Source organism: Triturus cristatus, chromosome 5_2 (genome assembly GCF_964204655.1).
Source record: "Triturus cristatus chromosome 5_2, aTriCri1.1, whole genome shotgun sequence".
NCBI classification, from domain to species: domain Eukaryota; kingdom Metazoa; phylum Chordata; class Amphibia; order Caudata; family Salamandridae; genus Triturus; species Triturus cristatus.
Window position 1 is genome coordinate 1,081,393,026 of NC_140588.1, and position 27,897 is coordinate 1,081,420,922.

Consider the following 27,897-nt stretch of genomic DNA (forward strand, 5'->3'; position numbering starts at 1 on the left):
AGACAAGGGAAGTGTATTCCACCAGTACCTTTGCGTGATTCAATTTTGTCATTGAGTCATGAAAGCCATTTGGGAATGTCTTCAATGAAAAGGCTCATAAGGTCAATATTTTGGTGGCCCAGTATAGACAGATTTGTTGATAGGATGGTGGGAGAGTGTCCGGAGTGTATGTGCCGTGAGGAATCTCTCAAGTGCAATCCTGCTCCCCTTATTCCTGTTAAGTGGCCTGATCATCCGTGGCAAAAACTCGGAATAGACATGGCTGGTCCATTTAATTTTTTACCACGAGATTGCAGGTTCGCAATAGTAAAGGTTGATTACCACTCTAAATGGCCAGAGGTGAAGTTAGTTCCACATGTTACTACCAGTAGTGTTATTCTTTTCTTAAAGGAAGTATTTGCCAGAGAAGGGAGCCCTGAAGTACTCATATCAGATAATGGGGTACAGTTTAAGTCTCATGACATGTTGGAATTTTTAAAGTTCCATAATATTCGTCATGCCACCACATCTCTTTATGAGCCTCAAGGGAATGGTCAGGTTGAAAGGTTTAATAGAGTTCTCAAGCAAGATATTATTTGGGCACGTAATTTTGGTACTAATTGGAAGGACAAATTGAGGGAGAAGTTATGGTTGTACCGTATAACTCCACATTCGACAACAGAGGTCTCACCTTTTCGTTTACTTAGGGGTAGGGAACCTGCATTAAAATTATGTCCTTGGTGGTTTAAGAAGATTGTTAAAGTTCAATCCTCTGGATTAGACAAGGAAATCTTGGCCAGTAGAATTGATGAAAAACAAGAGAAAAGTAAAAATTTGTATGACCTTCGAATGAGAGTTAAGGTACCACAATTTGTTGTTGAGGAATTTGTAAGGATACGCAAACCTGGGATTCTTCCTAAAGGTTGTAATAAATACAGTAGGCCGGTAAAAATTGTTAAAGTCAATCGCAATAGCGTGGTCACTCAAGATGGTGAGGTTTGGAATGTAAGACGTGTTTCCAAATGTACCATGTTCCATTCTAAATGATTTCAAGGGGGGAGGTGTGTTACATCCCTGTTATTGCTGTTTTAATTATATGTTGCCCTTTTAACTGGGTTGTGTATTTTCATTTATGGCACATGTCTTACAGTTACTGTGACATCATTTGGAATGTCACTACCTTGGTTGTTTGGCTGAACTGCTGCTGGAGATGTACTGTGCTCTGCCTACATTAAACAGGAACTATTTAATTACTTGGATTCTCAGCTCATGATTGGAAATCTTACACCACCCCATCGATAAAGTGCTTTGGTGTCCACAATGAGATATGTAGCGCTATTCAAACACATCTACTGCACTGCATATCCTAATGTCTACTTTACAGCCAAACAGCGCCTCCTCCTGGTCGCAAACAACTAAAATGGTTTTGATCCCCAACCTTTTGGAAATCATCCAAGTTGGTGTTGTGTAGTATGGTTAATTCATTTCTGGAATGCTGTCATGCCATTGTATTTCTTGAATGCTGCCATGCCATTGTATTTCTGGAATGCTTTCATGCTGTTGTATTTCTGGAACGCTGCCATGCCGTTGTATTTATGGAACACTGTCATGCCATTGTATTTGTGGAATGCTGTCATGTCATTGTATTTATGGAACGCTGTCATGTTATTGTATTTATGGAATGCTGTTATTCTATTGTATTTATGGAAAGCTGTTATGCCATTGAATTTCTGGAACACGGTCATGTTATTGTATTTCTGGAATGCCGCCGTTTTTTATGGAAGACTGTCGTGTTATTGTATTTGTGGAATGCTGTTCTACTATTGTATTTCTAGAAGGCTACCATGCTATTGTATTTCTGGAGAGCTGTCATGCCACTGTATAACTGAAACACTGTCATGCCATTGTATTTGTGGAATGCTGTTAGGCTATTGTACTTCATGAACACTGTCATGCCATTTTATTTCTGGAACGCTGTCATGCCAATGTATTTTTGGAACACTGCCATGTCCTTGTGTTTTTTTAATGCTGTCAAGCCTATGTATTTTTGAAGCACTGTCATGCCACTGTGTTCTTGTAAAGCTAGTTTGCTGTTGTATTTTTGGACCACTGTCATTTCATTGTATTTTTGAATTTTTGGAACTCTGTTATGTCATTTTATTTTTGTAATGCTATCATGCCATTGTGTTATTTGAATGCTGCTTTGCTGTTGCACTTTTGGAATACCATGATGATGTTGTATTTTTGTAATGCTGTGACATCATTGTATTTTTTGGAATGCTGTGATGTCATTGTATTTTTGGAATTCTGTGATGTCATTGTATTTTTGGAACTCAGTTATGTAATTGTATTTTTGGAATGATGTGATGTCGTATTTTTTGAATGCTGTGATGTCATTGTATTTTTGGAATGCTGTGATGTCATAGTATTTTCAGAATGCTGTGCTGTTATTGTATTTTGGAATGCTGTGCTGTCATTGTATTTTTGGAATGATGTGATGTCGTATTCTTGGAATGCTGTGATGTCATTGTATTTCTGGAATGCTGTGATGTCATAGTATTTTCAGAATGCTGTGCTTGTATTGTATTTTGGAATGCTGTGCTGTCATTGTATTTTAGGAATTCTGTGATGTCATTGTATGTTTTGAATCCTGTGATGTTATTGTATTTTTGGAACTCAGTTATGTCATTGTATTTTTGGAATGATGAGATGTCGTATTTTTAGAATGCTGTGATGTCCTTTTATTTTTGGAATACTGTGATGTCATAGTATTTTCAGAATGCTGTGCTGTTATTGTATTTTGGAATGCTGTGCTGTCATTGTATTTTTGGAATGATGTGAAGTCATATTTTTGGAATGCCGTGATGTCATTGTATTTTTGGAAAGCTGTGATGCCATAGTATTTTCAGAATGCTGTGCTGTCATTGTATTTTTGGACTTACTTTGTGATTATCAGGCATAAGGAAGGACAGAGCGAGGTGCTGTAAGGTAATGGGTGGAACCAGATGAGAATGATCCTCAGCTGTACTAATTAGAGAACCTATCAGCCTCTATATTGGGCCTCGGCGTTGATTTGAAAACAATTCCTTAAAGGAATGGGAGGGGGTGATTAGTATGTGCCATTGCGAAGGTGGTATGAGATAACCTACTCAGCCGGTCTAAGGTTGCAAATACAATTATACCAGTGTGTGTTTATATATATTTCTAACAAGAGAAAGTTATTTATGTCCTGAAGAAGGTGGTTATTAATCTATATTTCCACCGAAACGCATCAACGCATTAAGTGTGTGCCAGATTTGAGAAACAAAGGAACATAAAAGAGAACAAAATTATTTTGATCCTGTGGCCTTATTGATTCTGTCAAGTTGGCTTAAATCAATGACAAATGTGATTGTCTTGTTTGTTTTTCTCTCTTTTGTTTATTCGGTTTCGTTACTGTGATGTAGTTTTAAGATGTTTGATTTTAATGACGCTATGCTGGTTTTAATAAGTCTGTATTGATTATGTATAAGGATATTTTTTTATTAACTTTGTAATACGATCCCTTGTTTTTTTGGATGCTGCAATATCATTGTATTTCTATGGACAGCTGTCCTGGGATTGTATTTTTTGAATGCTGTGTTGGAATTCTATTTTTGGATTGCTGTGATGTCACTGTATTATTGGAATGCTGTGATGTCACTGTATTTTCCGAAAGCTGTGATGTCATTGTATTTTTGGATGCTGCAATATCATTGTATTTTTATGGACAACTGTCCTGGGATTGTATTTTTTGAATGCTGTGATGTCATTGTATTTTTGAAATGCTGTGATGTCATTCTATTTTTGTAATGCTGTGATGTCTTTGTATTTTTGTAATGCTGTGATGTAATTGTATTTTTGGAATGCTGTTATGTCTTGTTGTCTGCTCGGTCTATTCAAACTCATGTGGGTCTGGGCAGTACCACTAGATTCTAGCAGGAATGGATAGTTGCCTTGGTCCCTTGTGGCCCTTCAGATACTTGCAGGAAAGTGGGTTTCTGTTGCAGTAACCCCCCACTTTTTGCCAGAATACTGATGCACTTTTTCTTGGTGTGCCCTGGGTCCCTGCCAATCAGGTTCCCAAGGCCTGTGTTCTTTCCCCAAAACTAACCCAATTGGCATCTCTTGCCACAGGTCAGCCCCTGGTAAATGGTACTACAGGTATCCAGGGCACTGTGACCAGGGAAGACCTCTAAGGGCTACAGCACATATTGTGCCACCCTTAGAGGCCCTGTACCTTTACACACACACACTGCCTTTGCAGGCTGCGTGTTTTGGTGCAGAACAAAGTGAAGAGTCATTATGGCACACATCCCAGTTTGGCATGCGTTCAACCCACTGCCCTGGCATAAATCAGTCAACCCTCTAGCTGGGTGCACTATACCATTGGTGAGAGCATTGTAAGTGCAGTGCTGTCATTAAGAGTGTATAGTGCTGGGAGGTTTTCATTACGAACTCCACAGCACCATACTGGCTACACTGAAAACTGAGAAGTTTGGTATCAAACTTCTCAGCACATTAAACCCACTCTGATGTCAGGGTGGGATTTAATGAAAAATACACACAGAGGGCATCTTAGAGATGCCCCCTGAAAAACTATCTTCCACTAGAGTCCTGGCTGAGTGGCTGCTTTCAGCTGCCACCACTAGACATGTTTCTGGACTCTTGGGTCGAGAGCCTGCTGCTCTCTGGGGCCTGAAACAATGCACATCCTGGGACGAGGTGTCAAGCCTCCCCCCCCCAGGATGGGCAGGGTTCACTAAGGGGAAGCCACCTTTGTGAGTTTCCCCAGGCCACTTGCTGCTCTTAGCAACTGGTCCCCACCGGTTCTGACCCCCACTTTGGTCGGGAGAACCGGCGGGAAAAACAAGTGAGGAAGAGAGGTGTGCCCACCTCTGTCAACTCCACCCCTCAGGTGGGGAGGCGAGGTGAAGCACAACTGTTAGTCCCCGCCATCTTGCAGATGGGGAAACTCAGCCAACCAGGGATAGGCTCATGCCTCCCTACCACTGGAGGGTGGCATTATAGAGGGTGTACCCACCCGAGGGAAGTGACCCATTGGTCCCTGCTTGTTACCTACCTGTAACATCCCTAAATCTAGTATTTAGGGGCACCCCTGAACCTTGCTTTCTTAGGCAAGAATAAACTACAAGAAGAAGAAGGACTGAACAGCTGTGCAGCAGTGAACAAGAGTAAGGCGCCCACTGACTAGGCCCCAGCCCTACCGGCCTGTCTCCCCCTCGGACCTGAGTCCTGTAGCTAGCAACCCCCGAAAACAGCAGAGGACCTGCCTGTCACAGGATGTTGGCAGGTCACAGGATGTTGTAATGTTTGTGGGTGAGTGCGTGGGGTGGGAGCTGATGGATAGTTATAGTTGGTGAGAAGATGAAATCTTAACTAGTGCTGGAAACTTTGCACAGTTTCCAAGGGCCTAAGGTAAATAAAGAAGACAACTTCCTCTGCTGACTGGCCCGTCGCTCATCTTTGAAGAACCTTCCTCAACACGTAACAAACAGATTTTAAAAAGACCTACATGAAGGTGCAGGAGCCCTCTTGAGGCTGCTGGAGATGACTTTGAGAGGTAAAAGACTGGCTAACAGTGGAGACAAGGCCCCAATGATCAATCAATCAATCAATCAATCAATCAATCAATCAATCAATCAATCAGTCAGCATTTGTATAGGGCAGCACTGTCACCTCTAGGGGTATCTGTGCACTGTGGGTGCCACGTCTCTGTCGAGGAGCCAGGTTTTGAGTTTCTTTCTTCAGTCCACCAAGGAGGATGCTCTTTGAAGATGGTGGGGCAGGTCATTCCAGGACTCCGAACCGATGTAGGTGAAGGAGTGGCCCCTGCTGTGGCTGTGATGGATGGGGGTGTGCACAAGGGCGAGTGAGGAGGAGCACAGATGTCTTGCATGTAGATGGCAGATGAGCTCTTGGTTGATGTGCTTTAAAGGAGCAGTATGCGGCCACCCACCCTCAAATCTGCTGGCAAGTTAGCATCGGCGGCATTTGCTGCTGGGCAGGAGGATCCCAGTGAGGAGAACAGAAAGGTCGGCCAAGCTGGAGGATTGTGAGCTGAAAGTGATGCTGTGGTCCAAACAGCTGTGACAAGAAGCTTGACTGGGACCCTCCACTGCTGGACTTGTGGCAGAGTTGAGGAATATTTGTGGTGTCTGTGGGACAGTTGACAGTGTGGATTGTCTGCTCTACACAAGGGCAGAGACAGCGTTCTGGGTATAGGACAGAGGGCTGAAGGCCGAAGGCTGTGAGGAATGGTGTTACAGGGCACTTGTCAGGTCCCGCGTAGGCCTCTCAGGATCGGTTCGGTGCTCAATGGGGGCCCCCCTATTGACAACCCTAATTCCGAATAGCCGTAAAGGCACGGAAGCTTAAGGGGGTCAATCGAGGGGAAGGAAAGGATGGGAACAGCGGGGAGGGAGATCTGTAAAGGAAGCACAGGTTTGGTTAGCCGGATTGCCTGTAGCTGAATTGGCTTTACACCCACTTGACTCACGTAAACAATTCAGTCTACCTGTAAAGAAAAATAACCAGTTCTAGCTGTGACAGCAGAAGGGCGATTAAATATCGTCAAGGCCGCTTCAACGCCAGCTAGCTGCAGTGTGCACCGGGACGTCGCTATTCTGTATAGGTACTCACAGGGCGCGACTGTAGATACACAAACAATACATAAGAACCCCCCCCTTGTTTTATACCAGCAGCAGAATATACCTTTTTGCCAATATAGGTTATCACCATATACCCACCAAAGAGGGTGTGCAGGTAGGCCTCACTGAGGAAGGAAGGTCTTACGCTGTAGCATAGCTGCCCCTCTACAAACCCCCAGCTAGAAGACAACACAACACACACACACAGTTCATAAATACATGTTCAGCGGTGACTTCAGGAACGGCAAAACATTGGTGTACAAAGAATTCGCAGCGTGGTATTTAGGGTCATACCACCTGGTAAAGGTCAAGCGTGAATGTCGAGCGCTCCACGCACTCACTCCGGTTCTCTTAAATGCCTGTTACAAAGTCTCACAAGCTTATTCGTTTTTTGGCAGTCTTTGATATCACGAAGCACGGAAACACAAACAGAAGCACAAACGTGTGCCCTAAAGGACTCTTGGCGGTGTCACTGACACCCTTACCGCACCCGGGGAACTCCACAATGAGATCTGCAACACGGTCAGGTCAGGCTCCAGGATAATCTGCGAGCAGTTCTCCGCGGTTCCTGGCTATATGGATTCCCGTCTTTTGCGCCGCATCACTTCCTGTGCGCGCGCGTCGGGCCTAGAGGCTGCTGGGAAGCGTAGTCCCTTGGCAGCTTTGGGTAGTCTCCCATAAGCCCCGCATTGCGCGGACATGGTTCGCGGCCTGATTCCAACGGCCCGCTCCTTCCCTGAGGGACGGCGAGAGGGCAGAGGTCAGGTGAGTTTTCATGACAGCACATCCCTCTCCCCGCGACCTCTGCCAGGAGCCAGGTTTGTCGGGATATTTCGCATGAAAGGCTTTTACACACCGAGGAGCATGTACCCCCCTGGCAGGTTCCCAAGAATGTTCTTCCCATCCGTATCCTTTCCAAGACACCAGGTACCAGAGTCTGGACCCCCGCATTTTTGAGTCGAGGATGGCCCTGACTTCGTACTCCGGTTCATTGTCTATCCAGACAGGAGAAGGATTCTTCTTCACCGGGGTGTAGGAAGGTTTCAGCAGCGACACGTGAAATACTGGATGTATTTTTAGAGATTTTGGTAGCGCTAGCATCATAGCCCGAGGGGAGATAACTTTCTTTATCTTGTATGGCCCGATGTACCTTGGGTTGAATATGCTGTATTTCCAGAACCATATGTTTCTGGTTGATAACCATACTACATCATCCTTCTGATAAGGAGGATTAGGTTTCCGGTGTTTATCTGCCTGGTCTTTGTACACTATTTTAGCTTTAGCCAAGTTTTTGTATGTACTCAGTAGGATTTTTCGAATGTTTTTGGTTCGGGTACCAACTTCCGGGACCCCCGGCCCGCTCACTGGTTGAATCAAAGAGGTAAAACGAGGATGGAAGCCATAGTTGCTATAATAGGGTGAGTACTGTGTAGATTGATGTGTGGCGCTATTGTAAGCCACTTCGGCCAAACAGAGCCATTCAACCCAGGAATCCGAATTGTCTGCCACATAGCAACGTAGGTAATGCTTAAGATTCTGGTTGAGTCGCTCCGTTTGCCCATCCGACTGGGGATGGAAGCTGGTTGATTTGGATGACTTCATGTGTAACGCCTTACACCACTCCTTCCAAAACTTAGCTGTAAATTGAGGGCCTCGGTCCGAAACGATATTGGCCGGGAGTCCGTGTACTCTTATAATGTGGACCAGGAGTAACTGGGCTAACTGCCCTGCAGTGGGTTCTTTGGCACATGCGATAAAATGTCCCATCTTGGTGAGGCTGTCTACCACTACCACGATGGTTGTACAACCTTGGTCCTTTGGAAGACCCACTATAAAATCAATAGAGATGGTTTCCCATGGTTTCAACGGTGTGGGTAGAGGTTGCAAGAGACCCTGAGTCTTCCCATGGTCCGTTTTGACTTTAGCGCAAGTTTCACAGTGCCTTACCATGTTTGTGGTGTCTTTCACCACTGATGGCCACCAGAATTGTCTTGCTATTCTGTCAAGAGTTTTTCTGACCCCATTATGGCCAGCGCTGGGCGTGGAGTGACACATCTGCCATACTTCCTCCCGCAATGACTTCGTTGGTACCAGCAATTGATTGCCTTTCATCGGCAGACCTTGGTGTAGCTTCCATTGCGGATGTGCTTTCAACCATTGTCTCCAGTAAGTGGTCTTGATTCCTACGAGTATCCTTTGAAGGAAGTCATCCGTATGTAAAACTCCAATGACCTTCTTTGGGTCCAAAATAGCCTGCTGTTCTTCTGTTGTATGTTCAAGGGGGGTAGTCTGCCTGGATAAGGCATCTGCCTTTCTGTTCTCTGTCCCGGGTCGATATGTCACTATAAAGTGGAATTCCGAGAAAAACAACATCCATCGCAACTGCCTAGGAGATAACATGCGAGTTGAGCGCATGAACTGCAGATTGCGATGATCAGTATAGACCGTGACTACATGTTTGGCTCCTAATAACCAGTGCCTCCAATCCATGAAGGCTTCTTTAATGGCTAAGAGCTCTTTTTCCGCTATAGTGTATCTGGTCTCAGCAGGGTTTAACTTCCTGGATAGGTAGGCAACTGGATGTAATTGCCCGGTAACCGCATGTCTCTGTGAAAGAATAGCCCCTATGGCTACATCAGAGGCGTCCGCCTCTACAATGTAAGGACGCTCAGGGTCAGGGTGAGCCAACACCGGAGCGGTCACAAAGGCATCTTTCAAACATTGAAAGGAATGTTCGGCTTCAGCCGACCAACTAAACTTTACGTTCTTTCGTAATAGGGCTGTGATGGGTGCCACCATGTTTGAGAATCCGTTAATAAACCTGCGATAAAAGTTCGCGAATCCCAGGAAACATTGGACGTCCCTCACTGTGGCAGGTTGTGGCCAGGTTTTTACCGCCAAGATTTTCCTGTCAGACATTTCTTGCCCGTTGGGTGTCAGTATAACTCCTAGAAACTCCACCTTATCCACATGGAACTCGCATTTGCTGAGTTTACAATACAAGTTGTTTCTTCGTAACGCCTCAAATACTTGACAGACATGCGCCCGATGCTCCTCAACCGAGGAAGAGTAAATGAGGATGTCATCTATGTATGCTACCACGAACCTGTCCAAGAACTCCCGCAACACCTCATTCACGAAGTATTGAAATGCAGCGGGAGCGTTGCACAGGCCGAAGGGCATTACGGTATATTCATACAGCCCATACCGTGTCCTAAAGGCTGTCTTCCATTCGTCCCCCTCTCTTACCCTTACTAAGTGATATGCCCCCTTTAAATCAAGCCGCGTGTATATGACTGCTGTTTTGACTTGTTCTAAAAGTACAGGGATTAAGGGTAAGGGGTATCTATTTTTTATGGTGATATCGTTTAGGGCGCGAAAGTCTATACAAGCCCTCTTTTCTCCGTTGGCTTTAGGGATAAAAAAGAGGGGAGAGGCAGCCGGCGATCTGGAAGGACGGATAAAGCCATTCTCTAGGTATTTGTCCAAGTATTCACGTAAGTGGGTGTTCTCGGCTTCGGTCAAAGCGTATAAGCGCCCACAGGGGATCAAGGCCCCCGGAACCAGATCTATGCGGCAATCGTAATGCCTATGAGGGGGTAATGTGTCTGCCATCTTTTCACAAAAAACGTCCTGATATTCCGAATACCAAGACGGAAGCTGTACATCCGTTTCTGCTGCCGTCGCTACACTATAGGACGAAATCAAGGCTCCCTCCTTGTCCGTACCCCGGCCTGTACAATGAGCTTTGCACCAGGCCCCACTAAACCTCACCTTTCCTTCTTTCCAATCTATATCAGGGTTATGCTTTCTTAACCAGGGGAGCCCCAATATTACTCCGTATTGCGGAGCTTGGAGGATGTTGAACTGTGCCGTCTCGGTATGGTCCTGCTCGCACTGCATGAGCAAAGGTTTAGTATTAGATTCAATGGGGCCAGTACTTAATTTCTTTCCATCTACCGCCAGAACCTCTTTGGGATGGTCTTTCCTTACTAACACGAATCCCAAGCTTAAAGCCACTTCCCGATCCATGAATAGCCCGGTGGCACCGGAATCAACCATGGCTTCTATAGGTTGCCATCCCTTGGGGGTCTTGAGGTGTATCGGAAGAAAAAAATGGTGAGTAGTATACTCCGTCTGTTTAGATAACGAAGGGACATGAATACCACTCAAGGAGTTCCCTTCAGCGTTCCCTGAGTGTATTAGTTTCCCTGTTTATCTTCCGTTGTGCGTCCGGAGGTTTTAGCAGCTCCAAATCCAGTCTTGGGTTTGGCCAAACACTCCCTAACAAAGTGGCCTTTTTTACCACAGTACATGCAAAGCCCCTCTTTGCGTCTATTGTCTCTCTCAGCTGGTGTGAGCGGTGCCCGTACGGCCCCTATATCCATAGGTTCTACGTGAGCTCCAGCCCCCACACCTAGGCCTCTGTTGCGGTCTAAGCGCAGAGGGGGTCTGTATACTTTTTTCCTATCCCCTCTACGTTCTCCTAGCCTGTAGTCTAATCTCAAGGCCAGATTTATTAAGTCTATGCACGTGGAGGGTTGGGGGTCAATTTGAGCTATTACGTCCTTCAGGTCGTCTTTTAACCCTTGATAGAATAGCGCCCCTTTCTTGTCCTCGGGCCACTGAGTTTCGGCCACTAGTCTCTGAAAGGTGTTAACATAGGTAACTATATCCTTGGTACCCTGTCTTAGTTCTAGCAGCTCTCTATCTGCTGTGAATGATGCCGCTCGGCGATCAAAGACTGTTTCGAATTCTTTCTTAAACTCATCCCAATCATATAACAGGGGGTCATCTCTCCGAACATACGGCACGGCCCATTGAGCGGCTTCCCCCGTTAAGTATGACATCATAAAGGCCACTCTGGCCTGATTTGTGGGAAAGGCCTTCGGTTTGCACGAAAAATGTAGCAATACCTGTGTCATAAAGACTTGGACTTTAGTGGCATCACCCTGAAAACGTTCAGGGGCGGCCAAGGGAATGGGAGTAGGCAGTTCTACGGATACTGGCGGGGTTTGTAGAGGGGCAGGCAGATTATTCTGTCAGGTCCCGCGTAGGCCTCTCAGGATCGGTTCGTTGCTCAATGGGGGCCCCCCTATTGACAACCCTAATTCCGAATAGCCGTAAAGGCACGGAAGCTTAAGGGGGTCAATCGAGGGGAAGGAAAGGATGGGAACAGCGGGGAGGGAGATCTGTAAAGGAAGCACAGGGTTGGTTAGCCGGGTTGCCTGTAGCTGAATTGGCTTTACACCCACTTGACTCACGTAAACAATTCAGTCTACCTGTAAAGAAAAATAACCAGTTCTAGCTGTGACAGCAGAAGGGCGATTAAATATCGTCAAGGCCGCTTCAACGCCAGCTAGCTGCAGTGTGCACCGGGACGTCGCTATTGGGTATAGGTACTCACAGGGCGCGACTGTAGATACGCAAATAATACATAAGAACCCCCCCCTTGTTTTATACCAGCAGCAGAATATACCTTTTTGCCAATATAGGTTATCACCATATACCCACCAAAGAGGGTGTGCAGGTAGGCCTCACTGAGGAAGGAAGGTCTTACGCTGTAGCATAGCTGCCCCTCTACAAACCCCCAGCTAGAAGACAACACAACACACACACACAGTTCATAAATACATGTTCAGCGGTGACTTCAGGAACGGCAAAACATTGGTGTACAAAGAATTCACAGCGTGGTATTTAGGGTCATACCACCTGGTAAAGGTCAAGCGTGAATGTCGAGCGCTCCACGCACTCACTCCGGTTCTCTTAAATGCCTGTTACAAAGTCTCACAAGCTTATTCGTTTTTTGGCAGTCTTTGATATCACGAAGCACGGAAACACAAACAGAAGCACAAACGTGTGCCCTAAAGGACTCTTGGCGGTGTCACTGACACCCTTACCGCACCCGGGGAACTCCACAATGAGATCTGCAACACGGTCAGGTCAGGCTCCAGGATAATCTGCGAGCAGTTCTCTGCGGTTCCTGGCTATATGGATTCCCGTCTTTTGCGCCGCGTCACTTCCTGTGCGCGCGCGTCGGGCCTAGAGGCTGCTGGGAAGCGTAGTCCCTTGGCAGCTTTGGGTAGTCTCCCATAAGCCCCGCATTGCGCGGACATGGTTCGCGGCCTGATTCCAACGGCCCGCTCCTTCCCTAAGGGACGGCGAGAGGGCAGAGGTCAGGTGAGTTTTCATGACAGCACTATTCTGTACAGGAGGGCACACTGAGGAGACTGGCCAAGGACAAACGTTTGTTGCACATTTCACACAACAGTTGCTCTTACACACATGTTTATTAGTGAGGAGTGTAGAGATTCAGCAAGAGAAGTTGGAAAACATTGAGCAATGTATTGAATCTGCAGCTCCTGGAGGATAGGAGAAATGCAGCATCGGGAAAAGGTGCTGGAAGTGGAATAACCACAGTCCAGTCTTCAGAAGATGTGTCTGATGTCTTCATCGCCATCACCTGTTGTCTTTGTCTTCATCAATATTCCCTCGTGATCCTCATCAATACAGACAGCACTGCGCCTGGGACATCCATGGCATATGTAGAACTTTGATGATACATGCTGAACAGAACCCTGTAGGCAAGGCTGGTCCCTACTTACCACCCCACTCTTCAACAAGACATCACCGGTGCTTCCTTTTATATTTATATGGTGGAGCTCAGGGGCTCGCCAAGGGCAAACTTCAGAAATATCATAGATCACCTAGGATTCAGGAAGGTGCTAAAAATCTGCCCATGCCGCAATTAATAACACCCTACTGTGAAAAACTACCAGACCGAACCCACCTATAAAGCGGAATCAGTCGGCCACACTAAGATGGCAGGCATCACCAAAGCGAGGGTACACACGATGCTTCTTCACTCCACTTTATGCTCAAGTTTGGCTAAAAATCACTCCAGCATGGTGAGAGTGTCAATCTGGAAATCCTGCATGACATCAAAACACCTCCCACATAGGTCGCATTATAAACCACGCTCTTCCAAAATCACAAACAAAAGAGAAGCATGCTACCCGTCCAAACATATGTGCATGAGCACCTATTCAGGGACATGAGGTGCTCTACCAACGCAAAACAATACAGCACGAAATGCAACTGCAAGCTCATATCACCATTTTTAATTGAAAAAACTCATCACCTTCATCAGTTGACGTTGTTGTCTTCATGAAAACTGTCAATTGCCTGCCAACACTGTCCTCATCACAATCATCAGCTGTCACTGTTAGTGTCATTATCACTCCCATCGGCTGCCATTGTCATCAGTCTGCTCATCACTCATTTTCACTCACACTACTGTAGATTATCATTGTCGTTAACGATCATTATCGTTGTCATAATCACCAACATTATTTGTCATTGTTAGCAACGTCAACAGCACTATCTACATTGTCGGCCAGGTCATACCCATTATCAGTCTCTGCTATTCTCATCCTCATCGTCGTCATCCTCAGCCATCATTGTCACCAACATCATCATCACCACCATAATTGATGGCAATGTCATGACTGCTATGATCTGTTTCTGCTATTTCTGCTATTGTCATCATTTATGCCATCCTCATCATCTCCATCATCGACAAAGTCTTCATCGCCATCATCATTCTTCATGGGGCCATGATTGCTATTATCAGTCTCCGCTATTGTCATCATATCTCTCATCATCGCAGTTACAGTTCTTTGCTATTGTTTTCATAACTTTCATTGTCATCATGGTCATCATCACCATCGTTGGCGCAGGTTTCATTGCCGTCATTATTGTTGGCAAAGTCATCACTGCCATTACCAGCCTCACCATTGTCATCATAGCAGTCATCTTCATCGTCTGTTGTCGTTGACGTCTTCATCACCATCATCATTGTTGGCAGGGTCATCGTCACCATTTTCAGTCTCGGCTCTTGTTAGCATAACTGTCATCATCATCATCCACTGCCGTTGTCGTTGACGTCTTCATCACCATCATCATTGTTGGCGAGGTCATCGTCACCATTTTCAGTCTCAGCTACTGTTGGCATAACTGTCATCATCATCATCATCATCATCATCCACTGCCGTTGTCGTTGACGTCTTCATCACCATCATCATTGTTGGCGGGGTCATCATCACCATTTTCAGTCTCGGCTACTGTTAGCATAACTGTCATCATCATCATCATCATCATCCACTGCCGTTGTCGTTGACGTCTTCATCACCATCATCATTGTTTGCGGGGTCATCGTACCCATTTTCAGTCTCGGCTCTTGTTAGCATAACTGTCATCATCATCATCCACTGCCGTTGTCGTTGACGTCTTCATCACCATCATCATTGTTGGCGGGGTCATCGTCACCATTTTCAGTCTCGGCTACTGTTAGCATAACTGTCATCATCATCATCATCATCCAGTACCGTTGTCGTTGACGTCTTCATCACCATCATCATTGTTGGCTGGGTCATCGTCACCATTTTCAGTCTCGGCTCTTGTTAGCATAACTGTCATCATCATCATCCACTGCCGTTGTCGTTGACTTCTTCATCACCATCATCATTGTTGGCGGGGTCATCGTCACCATTTTCAGTCTCGGCTACTGTTAGCATAACTGTCATCATCATCATCATCATCCACTGCCGTTGTCGTTGACATCTTCATCACCATCATCATTGTTGGCGGGGTCATCGTCACCATTTTCAGTTTCGGCTACTGTTAGCATAACTGTCATCATCATCATCATCATCATCATCATCCACTGCCGTTGTCATTGACTTCTTCATCACCATCATCATTGTTGGCGGGGTCATCGTCACCATTTTCAGTCTCGGCTACTGTTAGCATAACTGTCATCATCATCATCATCCAGTACCGTTGTCGTTGACGTCTTCATCACCATCATCATTGTTGGCGGGGTCATCGTCACCATTTTCAGTCTCGGCTACTGTTAGCATAACTGTCATCATCATCATCATCATCCACTGCCGTTGTCGTTGACATCTTCATCACCATCATCATTGTTGGCGGGGTCATCGTCACCATTTTCAGTTTCGGCTACTGTTCTCATAACTGACATCATCATCATCATCCACTGCCGTTGTCGTTGACGTCTTCATCACCATCATCATTGTTGGCTGGGTCATCGTACCCATTTTCAGTCTCGGCTCTTGTTAGCATAACTGTCATCATCATCATCCACTGCCGTTGTCGTTGACGTCTTCATCACCATCATCATTGTTGGCGGGGTCATCGTCACCATTTTCAGTCTCGGCTACTGTTCTCATAACTGACATCATCATCATCATCATCCAGTACCGTTGTCGTTGACGTCTTCATCACCATCATCATTGTTGGCAGGGTCATCATCACCATTTTCAGGTTCGGCTACTGTTCTCATAACTGTCATCATCCACTGCCGTTGTCGTTGACGTCTTCATCACCATCATCATTGTTGGCGGGGTCATCGTCACCATTTTCAGTTTCGGCTACTGTTAGCATAACTGTCATCATCATCATCATCATCATCATCATCCACTGCCGTTGTCATTGACTTCTTCATCACCATCATCATTGTTGGCGGGGTCATCGTCACCATTTTCAGTCTCGGCTACTGTTAGCATAACTGTCATCATCATCATCATCCAGTACCGTTGTCGTTGACGTCTTCATCACCATCATCATTGTTGGCGGGGTCATCGTCACCATTTTCAGTCTCGGCTACTGTTAGCATAACTGTCATCATCATCATCATCATCCACTGCCGTTGTCGTTGACATCTTCATCACCATCATCATTGTTGGCGGGGTCATCGTCACCATTTTCAGTTTCGGCTACTGTTCTCATAACTGACATCATCATCATCATCCACTGCCGTTGTCGTTGACGTCTTCATCACCATCATCATTGTTGGCTGGGTCATCGTACCCATTTTCAGTCTCGGCTCTTGTTAGCATAACTGTCATCATCATCATCCACTGCCGTTGTCGTTGACGTCTTCATCACCATCATCATTGTTGGCGGGGTCATCGTCACCATTTTCAGTCTCGGCTACTGTTAGCATAACTGTCATCATCATCATCATCATCCAGTACCGTTGTCGTTGACGTCTTCATCACCATCATCATTGTTGGCAGGGTCATCATCACCATTTTCAGGTTCGGCTACTGTTCTCATAACTGTCATCATCCACTGCCGTTGTCGTTGACGTCTTCATCACCATCATCATTGTTGGCGGGGTCATCGTCACCATTTTCAGTCTCGCCTACTGTAATCATAACTGTCATCATCATCATCATCATCATCATCCGCTGCCGTTGTGGTTGACGTCTTCATCACCATCATCATTGCTGGCGGGGTCATCGTCACCATTTTCAGGTTCGGCTACTGTTCTCATAACTGTCATCATCATCATCATCCGCTGCCGTTGTCGTTGACGTCTTCATCAACATCATCATTGTTGGCGGGGTCATCGTCACCATTTTCTGACCCCTTGTTATAATTAGTGTCGTCATGGTCATTCTTTGTCATCACTGCTCATGTGTCCTCCTGTAACGCAACTGGTACTCGTGTAAAGCGCTCTCATACCAGATACCTTCGGGTCAAGTTTGTGCTATATAAAACTCTATAAAAAAAACAAAAGAAACTGCTGCTATCCATTAGCATTGGCATTGTCGTACATGCCATCACTATCACAATGTCTTTAGCACCATCATTAGTTGCCGTCTTCATTGCCATTCGTGTCACCATCAGTTATCACTGTCGTCAATGTCCTTGGGCCCGATTCACAGAACTAACTTAAAACAAAATCCTAAAGTTACTATCATTTTGGTATTCACAAAAGGCACTTACTCATTTTGGTATTCACAGAAGGCACTTACTCATTTCGGTATTCACAGAAGTTAGGAGTCCTAATTTTAGGGGCCCGATTCACAGAACTTACTTAAGACAAAATCCTAAACTTACTACCATTTTGGTATTCACAGAAGGCACTTACTCATTTTGGTATTCACAGAAGGCACTTACTCATTTCGGTATTCACAGAAGTTAGGAGTCCTAACTTTAGGACTCCTAAATGCCTTCTGTGAATACCGAAAGTCTTAAAATTAGGATTTTTCGCAGTTTAGTAGTAGTAAAGTTAGGACTCCTAACTTTAGGACTCCTAAATGCCTTCTGTGAATACCGAAAGCCTTAAAATTAGGATTTTTCTCAGTTTAGTAGTAGTATAGTTAGGACTCCTAACTTTAGGACTCCTAAATGCCTTCTGTGAATACCGAAAGCCTTAAAATTAGGATATTTCTCAGTTTAATAGTAGTAAAGTTAGGAGTCCTAACTTTAGGACTCCTCAACTGAGAAAAATCCTAATTTTAGGACTTTCGGTATTCACAGAAGGCATTTAGGAGTCCTAAAGTTAGGACTCCTGACTTCTGTGAATACCGAAATGAGTAAGTGCCTTCTGTGAATACCAAAATGGAAGTAAGTTTAGGATTTTGTCTTAAGTTAGTTCTGTGAATCGGGCCCACAGTTATTCTTATCATCGTCACCACCATCTTTATCGATGCCGCCAGTGGTCATTATCATCATTAACATTACCTTCATCTGTCACCACTTCAGTCGTCATTGTCATCGACATCACCACCATCATCGTTGACATGGTCAACATTGGCATCATTAGTCCCCGTTGTAGCTGTCACCATCACCATCTTCATCATCTTCGCCATCTGTCTTGTCAACATCACTGTCCCCGTCAAGAGTTGTGTTATGTTATGTTAAATAGATTTATGTAGCACACGTCTACCTATGGGTGTCTTGGCGCTTGCCGTACATAAACATGCTGAGATGGGGACCACTAATTGTTGAACAAACATGTCTTTAGCTCTTTCCTGTGGTGTTGTGGTGGTTTTCATTCACTGTGGTCATCGCAGTCGTGGTTAGTAACAGGATTGTCCTCGTCATCCCTGTCGGTGCCACCCGGGCCACGCTCTTTCTTATTCACCAGCGTTGGGCGCCACTTCGTGATTAACACGAATAGAAATCGCAGACTTGGTGTGATGGTGCCTTGTGGTTCTCAGTCGTTAATTGGCAGGGCAGGAGTCACGTCTGTATATTTTGCTCATTAGATGCCTGCCAGACTGATGTCTGAATTATTGCAATTAGGGAATGCGCACGAGGCCGCTCAGACGCGGCGCCCAGAATGAGCACCCTTCCCCCCCCCCCATCGTTAGCACGTGTGGAGTGAAAGTGGTTCAGATGAAACCGCGTGTTGTGACGGCTCCTGGGTATGTGGTGGTTTAAGGACAAGGGGTGTGAGGTAAAGTGGGGGTCAGCCGAAGGTGAGGTTTTGGGCACCAGACCCAGGAGTAATAATAGGGTATTCTACTGCTCAGAAGGGATTGGAAATGCATGAGCTAACTGGCAGCTGGGGAGGGTCTCACAACAGTGCCTGGGTTTTGAAACACAGGGACAGGCAGAGTGGAGGAGTCATATGAGAAGAGGCAACGCTGGGGCTGAGCCTAGTGCCTGCAGAGGGAAGGCTGAGAACTCTTGGCTGGCTCTATGCACCTGCAGTCGCCCTCTCTGCAGATCACTGCTTTGATAGGGCTCATTCTACGTTTTCAAAATGTGGCATTTGTATCAGTTGTACCCTGGTTATAGACACACCTGCCCAATCCGTGCTTTGCTTTTCAGGTGAGATGAAAGTCACCAGTGCCAGTATGAGGGCCTCGTGCCCTTGGGCACTAAGTAATAGGAGAAGGTTAGAGCCGGTGCCAGCGTGGACGTTGCACCCCTGTCTGTCTGGGTTACAACGCGGGGCAACGCCTGCCATACGGATGACCCTCAGGCCCTCATAGCTAAAAACCATTCCTGTCTGCCCTATGCCCCTACAGATAATGTCACCTGTGCCTGTCCCAGGCCCTCACTGCTAAGGGAGTCTGCCCGTCGCTGCAATACTAATGTCCACTCTGTCTGTCACAGGCCCTCACTGCAAATATCACCTGTGCCAGCCCCTGGCCTTTCACCGCAAATGTCACCTGTGTCTGTTCCAGGCCCTCACTCAAATGTCACTTGTGTCTGTCCCAGGCCCTCACTGAAAATGTCACTTGTGTCTGTCCCAGGCCCTCACCCCAAATGTCACTTGTGTCTGTCCCAGGTCCTCACTGCAAATGTCACGTGTGTCTGTCCCAGGCCCTCACTGCAAATGTCACGTGTGTCTGTCCCAGGCCCTCGCTGCAAATGTCACTTGTGTCTGTCCCAGGCCCTCACTGCAAATGTCACGTGTGTCTGTCCCAGGCCCTCACTGCAAATGTCACGTGTGTCTGTCCCAGGCCCTCACTGCAAATGTCACGTGTGTCTGTCCCAGGCCCTCGCTGCAAATGTCACTTGTGTCTGTCCCAGGCCCTCACCCCAAATGTCACTTGTGTCTGTCCCAGGCCCTCACTGCAAATATCACGTGTGTCTGTCCCAGGCCCTCACTGCAAATGTCACGTGTGTCTGTCCCAGGCCCTCGCTGCAAATGTCACTTGTGTCTGTCCCAGGCCCTCACTGCAAATGTCACGTGTGTCTGTCCCAGGCCCTCGCTGCAAATGTCACTTGTGTCTGTCCCAAGCCCTCACCGCAAATGTCACCTGTGTCTGTTCCAGGCCCTCACTGCAAATGTCACTTGTGTCTGTCCCAGGCCCTCACTGCAAATGTCCCTGTGTCTGTCCCAAGCCCTCAACCAAATGTCACCTGTGTCTGTCCCAGACCCTCACTCAAATGTCACTTGTGTCTGTCCCAGGCCCTCACTGAAAATGTCACTTGTGTCTGTCCCAGGCCCTCACCCCAAATGTCACTTGTGTCTGTCCCAGTCCCTCACTGCAAATGTCACTTGTGTCTGTCCCAGGCCCTCACTGCAAATGTCACGTGTGTCTGTCCCAGGCCCTCGCTGCAAATGTCACTTGTGTCTGTCCCAAGCCCTCACCGCAAATGTGACTTGGGTCTGTCCCAGGCACTCACTCAAATGTCACTTGGGTCTGTCCCAGGCCCTCGCTGCAAATGACTCTTGTGTCTGTCCCAGGCCCTCACTGCAACGGTCACCTGTGTCTGTCCCAGGCCCTCACTGAAAATGTCACTTGTGTCTGTCCCAGGCCCTCACCCCAAATGTCACTTGTGTCTGTCCCAGGCCCTCACTGCAAATGTCACGTGTGTCTGTCCCAGGCCCTCACTGCAAATGTCACGTGTGTCTGTCCCAGGCCCTCGCTGCAAATGTCACTTGTGTCTGTCCCAGGCCCTCACTGCAAATGTCACGTGTGTCTGTCCCAGGCCCTCGCTGCAAATGTCACTTGTGTCTGTCCCAAGCCCTCACCGCAAATGTGACTTGGGTCTGTCCCAGGCACTCACTCAAATGTCACTTGGGTCTGTCCCAGGCCCTCGCTGCAAATGACTCTTGTGTCTGTCCCAGGCCCTCACTGCAACGGTCACCTGTGTCTGTCCCAGGCCCTCACCTCAAATGACACTTGTGTCTGTCCGAGGCCCTCACTCTAAATGTCACCTGTGTCTGTCCCAGGCCCTCACTGCAAATGTCACTTATGTCTGTCCCAGGCCCTCACTGCAAATGCCACTTATGTCTGTCCCAGGCCCTCGCTGCAAATGTCACCTGTGTCTGTCCCAGGCCCTCAACGCAAATGTCACTTTGGTCTGTCTCAGGCCCTCACTCCAAATGTCACCTGCGCCAGCCCCTGGCCTTTCACCGCAAATGTCACTTGTGTCTGTCCCAGGCATTCACTGCTAAGGAAGGGTCTGCCCATCGCTTCAGTACTAATGTCCACTCTGTCTGTCCAAGGCCCTCACTGCAAATGTCGCCTGTGTCTGTCCCAGGCCCTCACTGCAAATGTCACTTGTGTTGGTGCCAGGCCCTCACCGCAAATGTCACCTGTGTCTGTCCCAGGCCCTCACCGCAAATGTCACTTGTGTCTGTCCCAGGCCCTCACTGCAAATGTCACTTGTGTTGGTCCCAGGCCCTCACCGCAAATGTCACTTGTGTCTGCCCCAGGCCCTCACCTCAAATGAAACTTGTGTCTGTCCCAGGCCCTCACTCCAAATGTCACCTGTGTCTGTCTCAGGCCCTCACTGCAAATGTCACCTGTGTCTGTCCCAGGCCCTCACCGCAAATGTCACTTGTGTCTGTCCCAGGCCCTCACCGCAAATGTCACTTGTGTCTGCCCCAGGCCCTCACCTCAAATGAAACTTGTGTCTGTCCCAGGCCCTCACTGCAAATGTCATCTGTGTCTGTCTCAGGCCCTCACCGCAGATGTCATCTGTGTCTGTGCCAGACCTTCACTCAAATGTCACTTATGTCTGTCCCAGGCCCTCACTGCAAATGTCACCTGTGTCTGTCACAGGCCCTCACTGCAAATGTCACGTGTGTCTGTTCCAGGACCTCACCACAAATGTCACTTGTATCTATCCCAGGCCCTCACTGCAAATGTCACTTGTGTCTGTTCCAGGCCCTCACTGCATATGTGCCTGTGTCTGTGCAAGGTTTTCACTGAAAATGTCACCTGTGGCTGTTCCAGAACTTCACTCAAATGCCACTTGTGCCTGTCCCAGGCCTTCACTCGAACGTCACGTGTGTCTGTCCCAGGCCCTCACCGCAAATGTCACTTGTATCTGTCCAAGGCCCTCACTGCAAATGTCACTTGTGTCTGTTCCAGGCCCTCACTGCATATGTCCCTGTGTCTGTGCAAGGTTTTCACTGCAAATGTCACCTGTGGCTGTTCTAGACCTTCACTCAAATGTCACCTGTGTCTGTCCCAGGCCCTCACTGCAAATGTCACGTGTGTCTGTCCCAGGCCCTCACTGCAAATGAAACTTGTGTCTGTTCCAGGCCCTCACTGCATATGTCCCTGTGTCTGTGCAAGGTTTTCACTGCAAATGTCACCTGTGGCTGTTCCAGACCTTCACTCAAATGTCACTTGTGCCTGTCCCAGGCCTTCACTCGAACGTCACCTGTGTCTGTCCCAGGCCTTCACTGAATATGTCACCTGTGTCTGTCCCAGACCTTCACTGAAAATGTCACCTGTGTCTGTCCCAGGCCTTCACTGAAAATGTCACCTGTGTCTGTCCCAGGCCTTCACTGCAAATGTCACCTGTGTCTGCCCAGCCGATGCTTTTATTTCATACAGGTAAGCACAGGTTTATTATTCTTAGCCCAACATACATGAACCCTGATATATGTAAGGAGCGTGGCTGTGGAGTGAACAGTAGTAAATCTGTACTTACCTATATGCACCTACCTTTCCGATAGGTTGGTCCTCGCTCTTTTTGCCTCAGTATTTCCCCCCCCACCCTCAACCCCCAATGCTCTTGCCACCCTCGTGTCTGCCGGCGCCTCGCTCTCTGGGGTCCGGCGCCTGTCCCCCGGTGTCCGACTAAAGCCACGTCTGCCTTCTCCAGGCACTTGCTGCTGCCATCATGTTATGGTATGTGAAATATAGATAGCACTCAACGTGCCCTCAGGGGTCTCTAGGCGCTAATGACCGGCATATGATGTATGTCTTCGAGCACTCTGGCATCTATGGCACGGTTTGTGTCACAATGAACTGAAGAGAAGGGTGTTAGGGTCTCAGGCGGGGTGTGTGGGGGTGGGGAGTTGATGCAATGTCCCATGGCAGACTGCCCCAATGCAGACCGGCCCGCCCCGCACTCAGAGGAGGTTGCCTCCTCAGACTTCACCTCTACGACCCGCTGGTCGGAAGGGGGCGGGGGGCGGCTCCTCGCTTCTCCAGGGTATGAAGCAGCGGTGCAAACGATGCATCTGCAGCCTCCGGTCTTGAGGAAGGACCTCAAGGCCTGGCCCTTCAACTAATACAGAGCCGCCCCCCCCCACCCCCTAGCGCCTTGAGACCCTCACGGATGCGTAGTGCGCTCTACAAACCCCTGATTGATTGATTGATTGATCCGCACGGCCGCCGCATAAATGCTTCTGCATCCCCCCCTCCCCCTCCACCCCAAAGCTCCCTGGGCCCCTCTGGGTTCCCCTGTCACCATTGTGTCTTTTCTGCCTCCGCTGCTGCCTGCCCCTGGACTAAGCCGTCTTACTTCCCCAGTCTTCGAGGTAGGGGGGCAGGGGGACTGGAAGGGATGGGGTCCTTCTGAGTTCTCCTGTTGCCAATGTTTCTTTTCACTCACCGGGTGGCCCACTCCTGGACGAAGCCTGACTTCCTTTTCTCCCCCCCCACACTCTCTCTTTACTTTGAATTGCTCTATTTCCACTTCTCCTTAATCTGATCCTTAGTAAAGTTCGAACCACTCCGCCCCAGTCACTAAACTCATCTCCTCCTCCGATTGACTGGGCCCATAACCCCTCCAGTCACTGAAACTTATCTCCTCCTCCTATTGACTGGGCCCATAACCCCTCCAGCCACTGAAACTCATCTCCTCCTCCTATTGACTGGGCCCATAACCCCTCCAGCCACTGAAAGTCATCTCCTCCTCCTATTGACTTGGCCCATAACCACTCCAGCCACTGAAAGTCATCTCCTCCTCCTATTGACTGGGCCCATAACCACTCCAGCCACTGAAAGTCATCTCCTCCTCCTATTGACTCGACCCATAACCACTCCAGCCACTGAAAGTCATCTCCTCCTCCTATTGACTGGGCCCATAACCCCTCCAGCCACTGACAATGATCTCCTCCCCCCTTTGACTTGGCCCATAACCCCTCCAGCCACTGACACTCATCTCCTCCTCCTATTGCCTGGGCCCGTAACCCCTCCAGCCACTGACACTCATCTCCTCCTCCTAATGACTGGGCCCGTAACCCCCCCAGCCACTGAAAGTCATCTCCTCCTCCTATCGACTGGGCCCATTACCCCTCCAGCCACTGAAAGTCATCTTCTCCTCCTATTGACTGGGCCCATAGCCCCTCCAGCCACTGACACTCATCTCCTCCTCCTATTGACTGGGCCCATAACCCCTCCAGCCACTGACACTCATCTCCTCCTCCTATTGACTGGGCCCATAACCCCTCCAGCCACTGAAAGTCATCTCCTCCTCCTATTGACTGGGCCCATAACCCCTCCAGCCACTGAAAGTCATCTCCTCCTCCTATTGACTGGGCCCATAACCCCTCCAGCCCCTGACACTCATCTCCTCATCCTATTGACTGGGCCCATAACCCCTCCAGCCTCTGAAACTCATCTCCTCCTCCTATTGACTGGGCCCATAACCCCTCCAGCCACTGAAAGTCATCTCCTCCTCCTATTGACTGGGCCCATAACCCTTCCAGCCACTGAAAGTCATCTCATCCCCCTTTTGACTGGGCCCATAACCCCTCCAGCCACTGACACTCGTCTCCTCCTCCTATTGACTGGGCCCATAACCCCTCCAGCCACTGAAACTCATCTCCTCCTCCTATTGACTTGGCCCATAACCACTCCAGCCACTGAAAGTCATCTCCTCCTCCTATTGACTGAGCCCATAACCACTCCAGCCACTGAAAGTCATCTCCTCCTCCTATTGACTGGGCCCATAACCCCTCCAGCCACTGACACTCATCTCCTCCTCCTATTGACTGGGCCCATAACCCCTCCAGCCACTGACACTCATCTCCTCCTCCTATTGACTGGGCCCATAACCCCTCCAGCCACTGACAATGATCTCCTCCCCCCTTTGACTTGGCCCATAACCCCTCCAGCCACTGACACTCATCTCCTCCTCCTATTGCCTGGGCCCGTAACCCCTCCAGCCACTGACACTCATCTCCTCCTCCTATTGACTGGGCCCGTAACCCCCCCAGCCACTGAAAGTCATCTCCTCCTCCTATTGACTGGGCCCATAACCCCTCCAGCCACTGAAAGTCATCTTCTCCTCCTATTGACTGGGCCCATAACCCCTCCAGCCACTGACACTCATCTCCTCCTCCTATTGACTGGGCCCATAACCCCTCCAGCCACTGACACTCATCTCCTCCTCCTATTGACTGGGCCCATAACCCCTCCAGCCTCTGAAACTCATCTCCTCCTCCTATTGACTGGGCCCATAACCCCTCCAGCCACTGAAAGTCATCTCCTCCTCCTATTGACTGGGCCCATAACCCCTCCAGCCACTGAAAGTCATCTCCTCCTCCTATTGACTGGGCCCATAACCCCTCCAGCCCCTGACACTCATCTCCTCATCCTATTGACTGGGCCCATAACCCCTCCAGCCTCTGAAACTCATCTCCTCCTCCTATTGACTGGGCCCATAACCCCTCCAGCCACTGAAAGTCATCTCCTCCTCCTATTGACTGGGCCCATAACCCTTCCAGCCACTGAAAGTCATCTCATCCCCCTTTTGACTGGGCCCATAACCCCTCCAGCCACTGACACTCGTCTCCTCCTCCTATTGACTGGGCCCATAACCCCTCCAGCCACTGAAACTCATCTCCTCCTCCTATTGACTGGGCCCATAACCCCTCCAGCCACTGAAACTCATCTCCTCCTCCTATTGACTGGGCCCATAACCCCTCCAGCCACTGACACTCATCTCCTCCTCCTATTGACTGGGCCCATAACCCCTCCAGCCACTGAAAGTCATCTCCTCCTCCTATTGACTGGACCCATAACCCCTCCAGCCACTGAAAGTCATCTCCTCCTCCTATTGACTGGGCCCATAACCCCTCCAGCCACTGAAAGTCATCTCCTCCTCCTATTGACTGGGCCCATAACCCCTCCAGCCACTGAAAGTCATCTCCTCCTCCTATTGACTGGGCCCATAACCCCTCCAGCCCCTGACACTCATCTCCTCATCCTATTGACTGGGCCCATAACCCCTCCAGCCTCTGAAACTCATCTCCTCCTCCTATTGACTGGGCCCATAACCCCTCCAGCCACTGAAAGTCATCTCCTCCTCCTATTGACTGGGCCCATAACCCTTCCAGCCACTGAAAGTCATCTCATCCCCCTTTTGATTGGGACCATAACCCCTCCAGCCACTGACACTCGTCTCCTCCTCCTATTGACTGGGCCCATAACCCCTCCAGCCACTGAAAGTCGTCTCCTCCTCCTATTGACTGGGCCCATAACCCCTCCAGCCACTGAAAGTCGTCTCCTCCTCCTATTGACTGGGCCCATAACACCTCCAGCCATTGACACTCATCTCCTCCTCCTATTGACTGGGCCCATAACCCCTCCAGCCACTGAAAGTCATCTCCTCCTCCTATTGACTGGGCCCATAACCCCTCCAGCCACTGACACTCATCTCCTCCTCCTATTGACTGGGCCCATAACCCCTCCAGCCACTGAAACTCATCTCCTCCTCCTATTGACTGGGCCCATAACCCCTCCAGCCACTGAAACTCATCTCCTCCTCCTATTGACTGGGCCCATAACCCCTCCAGCCACTGAAAGTCATCTCCTCCTCCTATTGACTGGGCCCATAACCCCTCCAGCCACTGAAACTTATCTCCTACTCCTATTGACTGGGCCCATAACCCCTCCAGCCACTGAAACTCATCTCCTCCTCCTATTGACTGTGCCCATAACCCCTCCAGCCACTGAAAGTCATCTCCTCCTCCTATTGACTGGGCCCATAACCCCTCCAGCCTGGTGCCAACCCTTCACCTGTGCCAGGTGGGTTGGTGTGCTCTTGCCATCTCCAGAGCATCTATTCTGGCACATGCCGCCGCATCATTTCCTCCTACGCTCAAATCTCCTCGACCCTTCTGGGTTCTCCTGACACCAGTGGTCGAAATGGGGAACAAAAGTAGGGGAACTGTGGGTGGAGACTCAGAGAGCGGGAATAACCCGAGGATTGGGTCAGTGGGCGGGGACAGAGGTGTGACCAGAATGCGCAAAACATTCCAATTTTTAGTTTTTGTTTAGCATTTCACTGCTCAGTTACAGCTTATTATGTTATTTAATTCAACCAATGCATACACATGCTGCATAATCTGACAATTTTAACTAATAAACTGTTTGTAGCTCAAACGGATCAAAAGTTACTAAAAAATGTGACTTGTGTTGCTGTGAAGTGGAGAGCTCTTTGCACAGGTTGACTGATCACCTTTCTCACTGCTGCATTTGTATGTTACACTGGTACTAATGAGGCAACATCTTTCTAGAGACTGTTAGCATGTGTAAAAAATTCATAATAATAAAGTGCCAGAAAATATACTGCATTACGCTGCAGCCTTTTTTTGCTGCATAATTTAGTCAACACTGCAGCATCATTTTGTCCACTTGTCGCATATTTCCAGAGACCCCAAAACAGGCAGCACGTGTTAAAAGTGCTTGTGCATGAACCA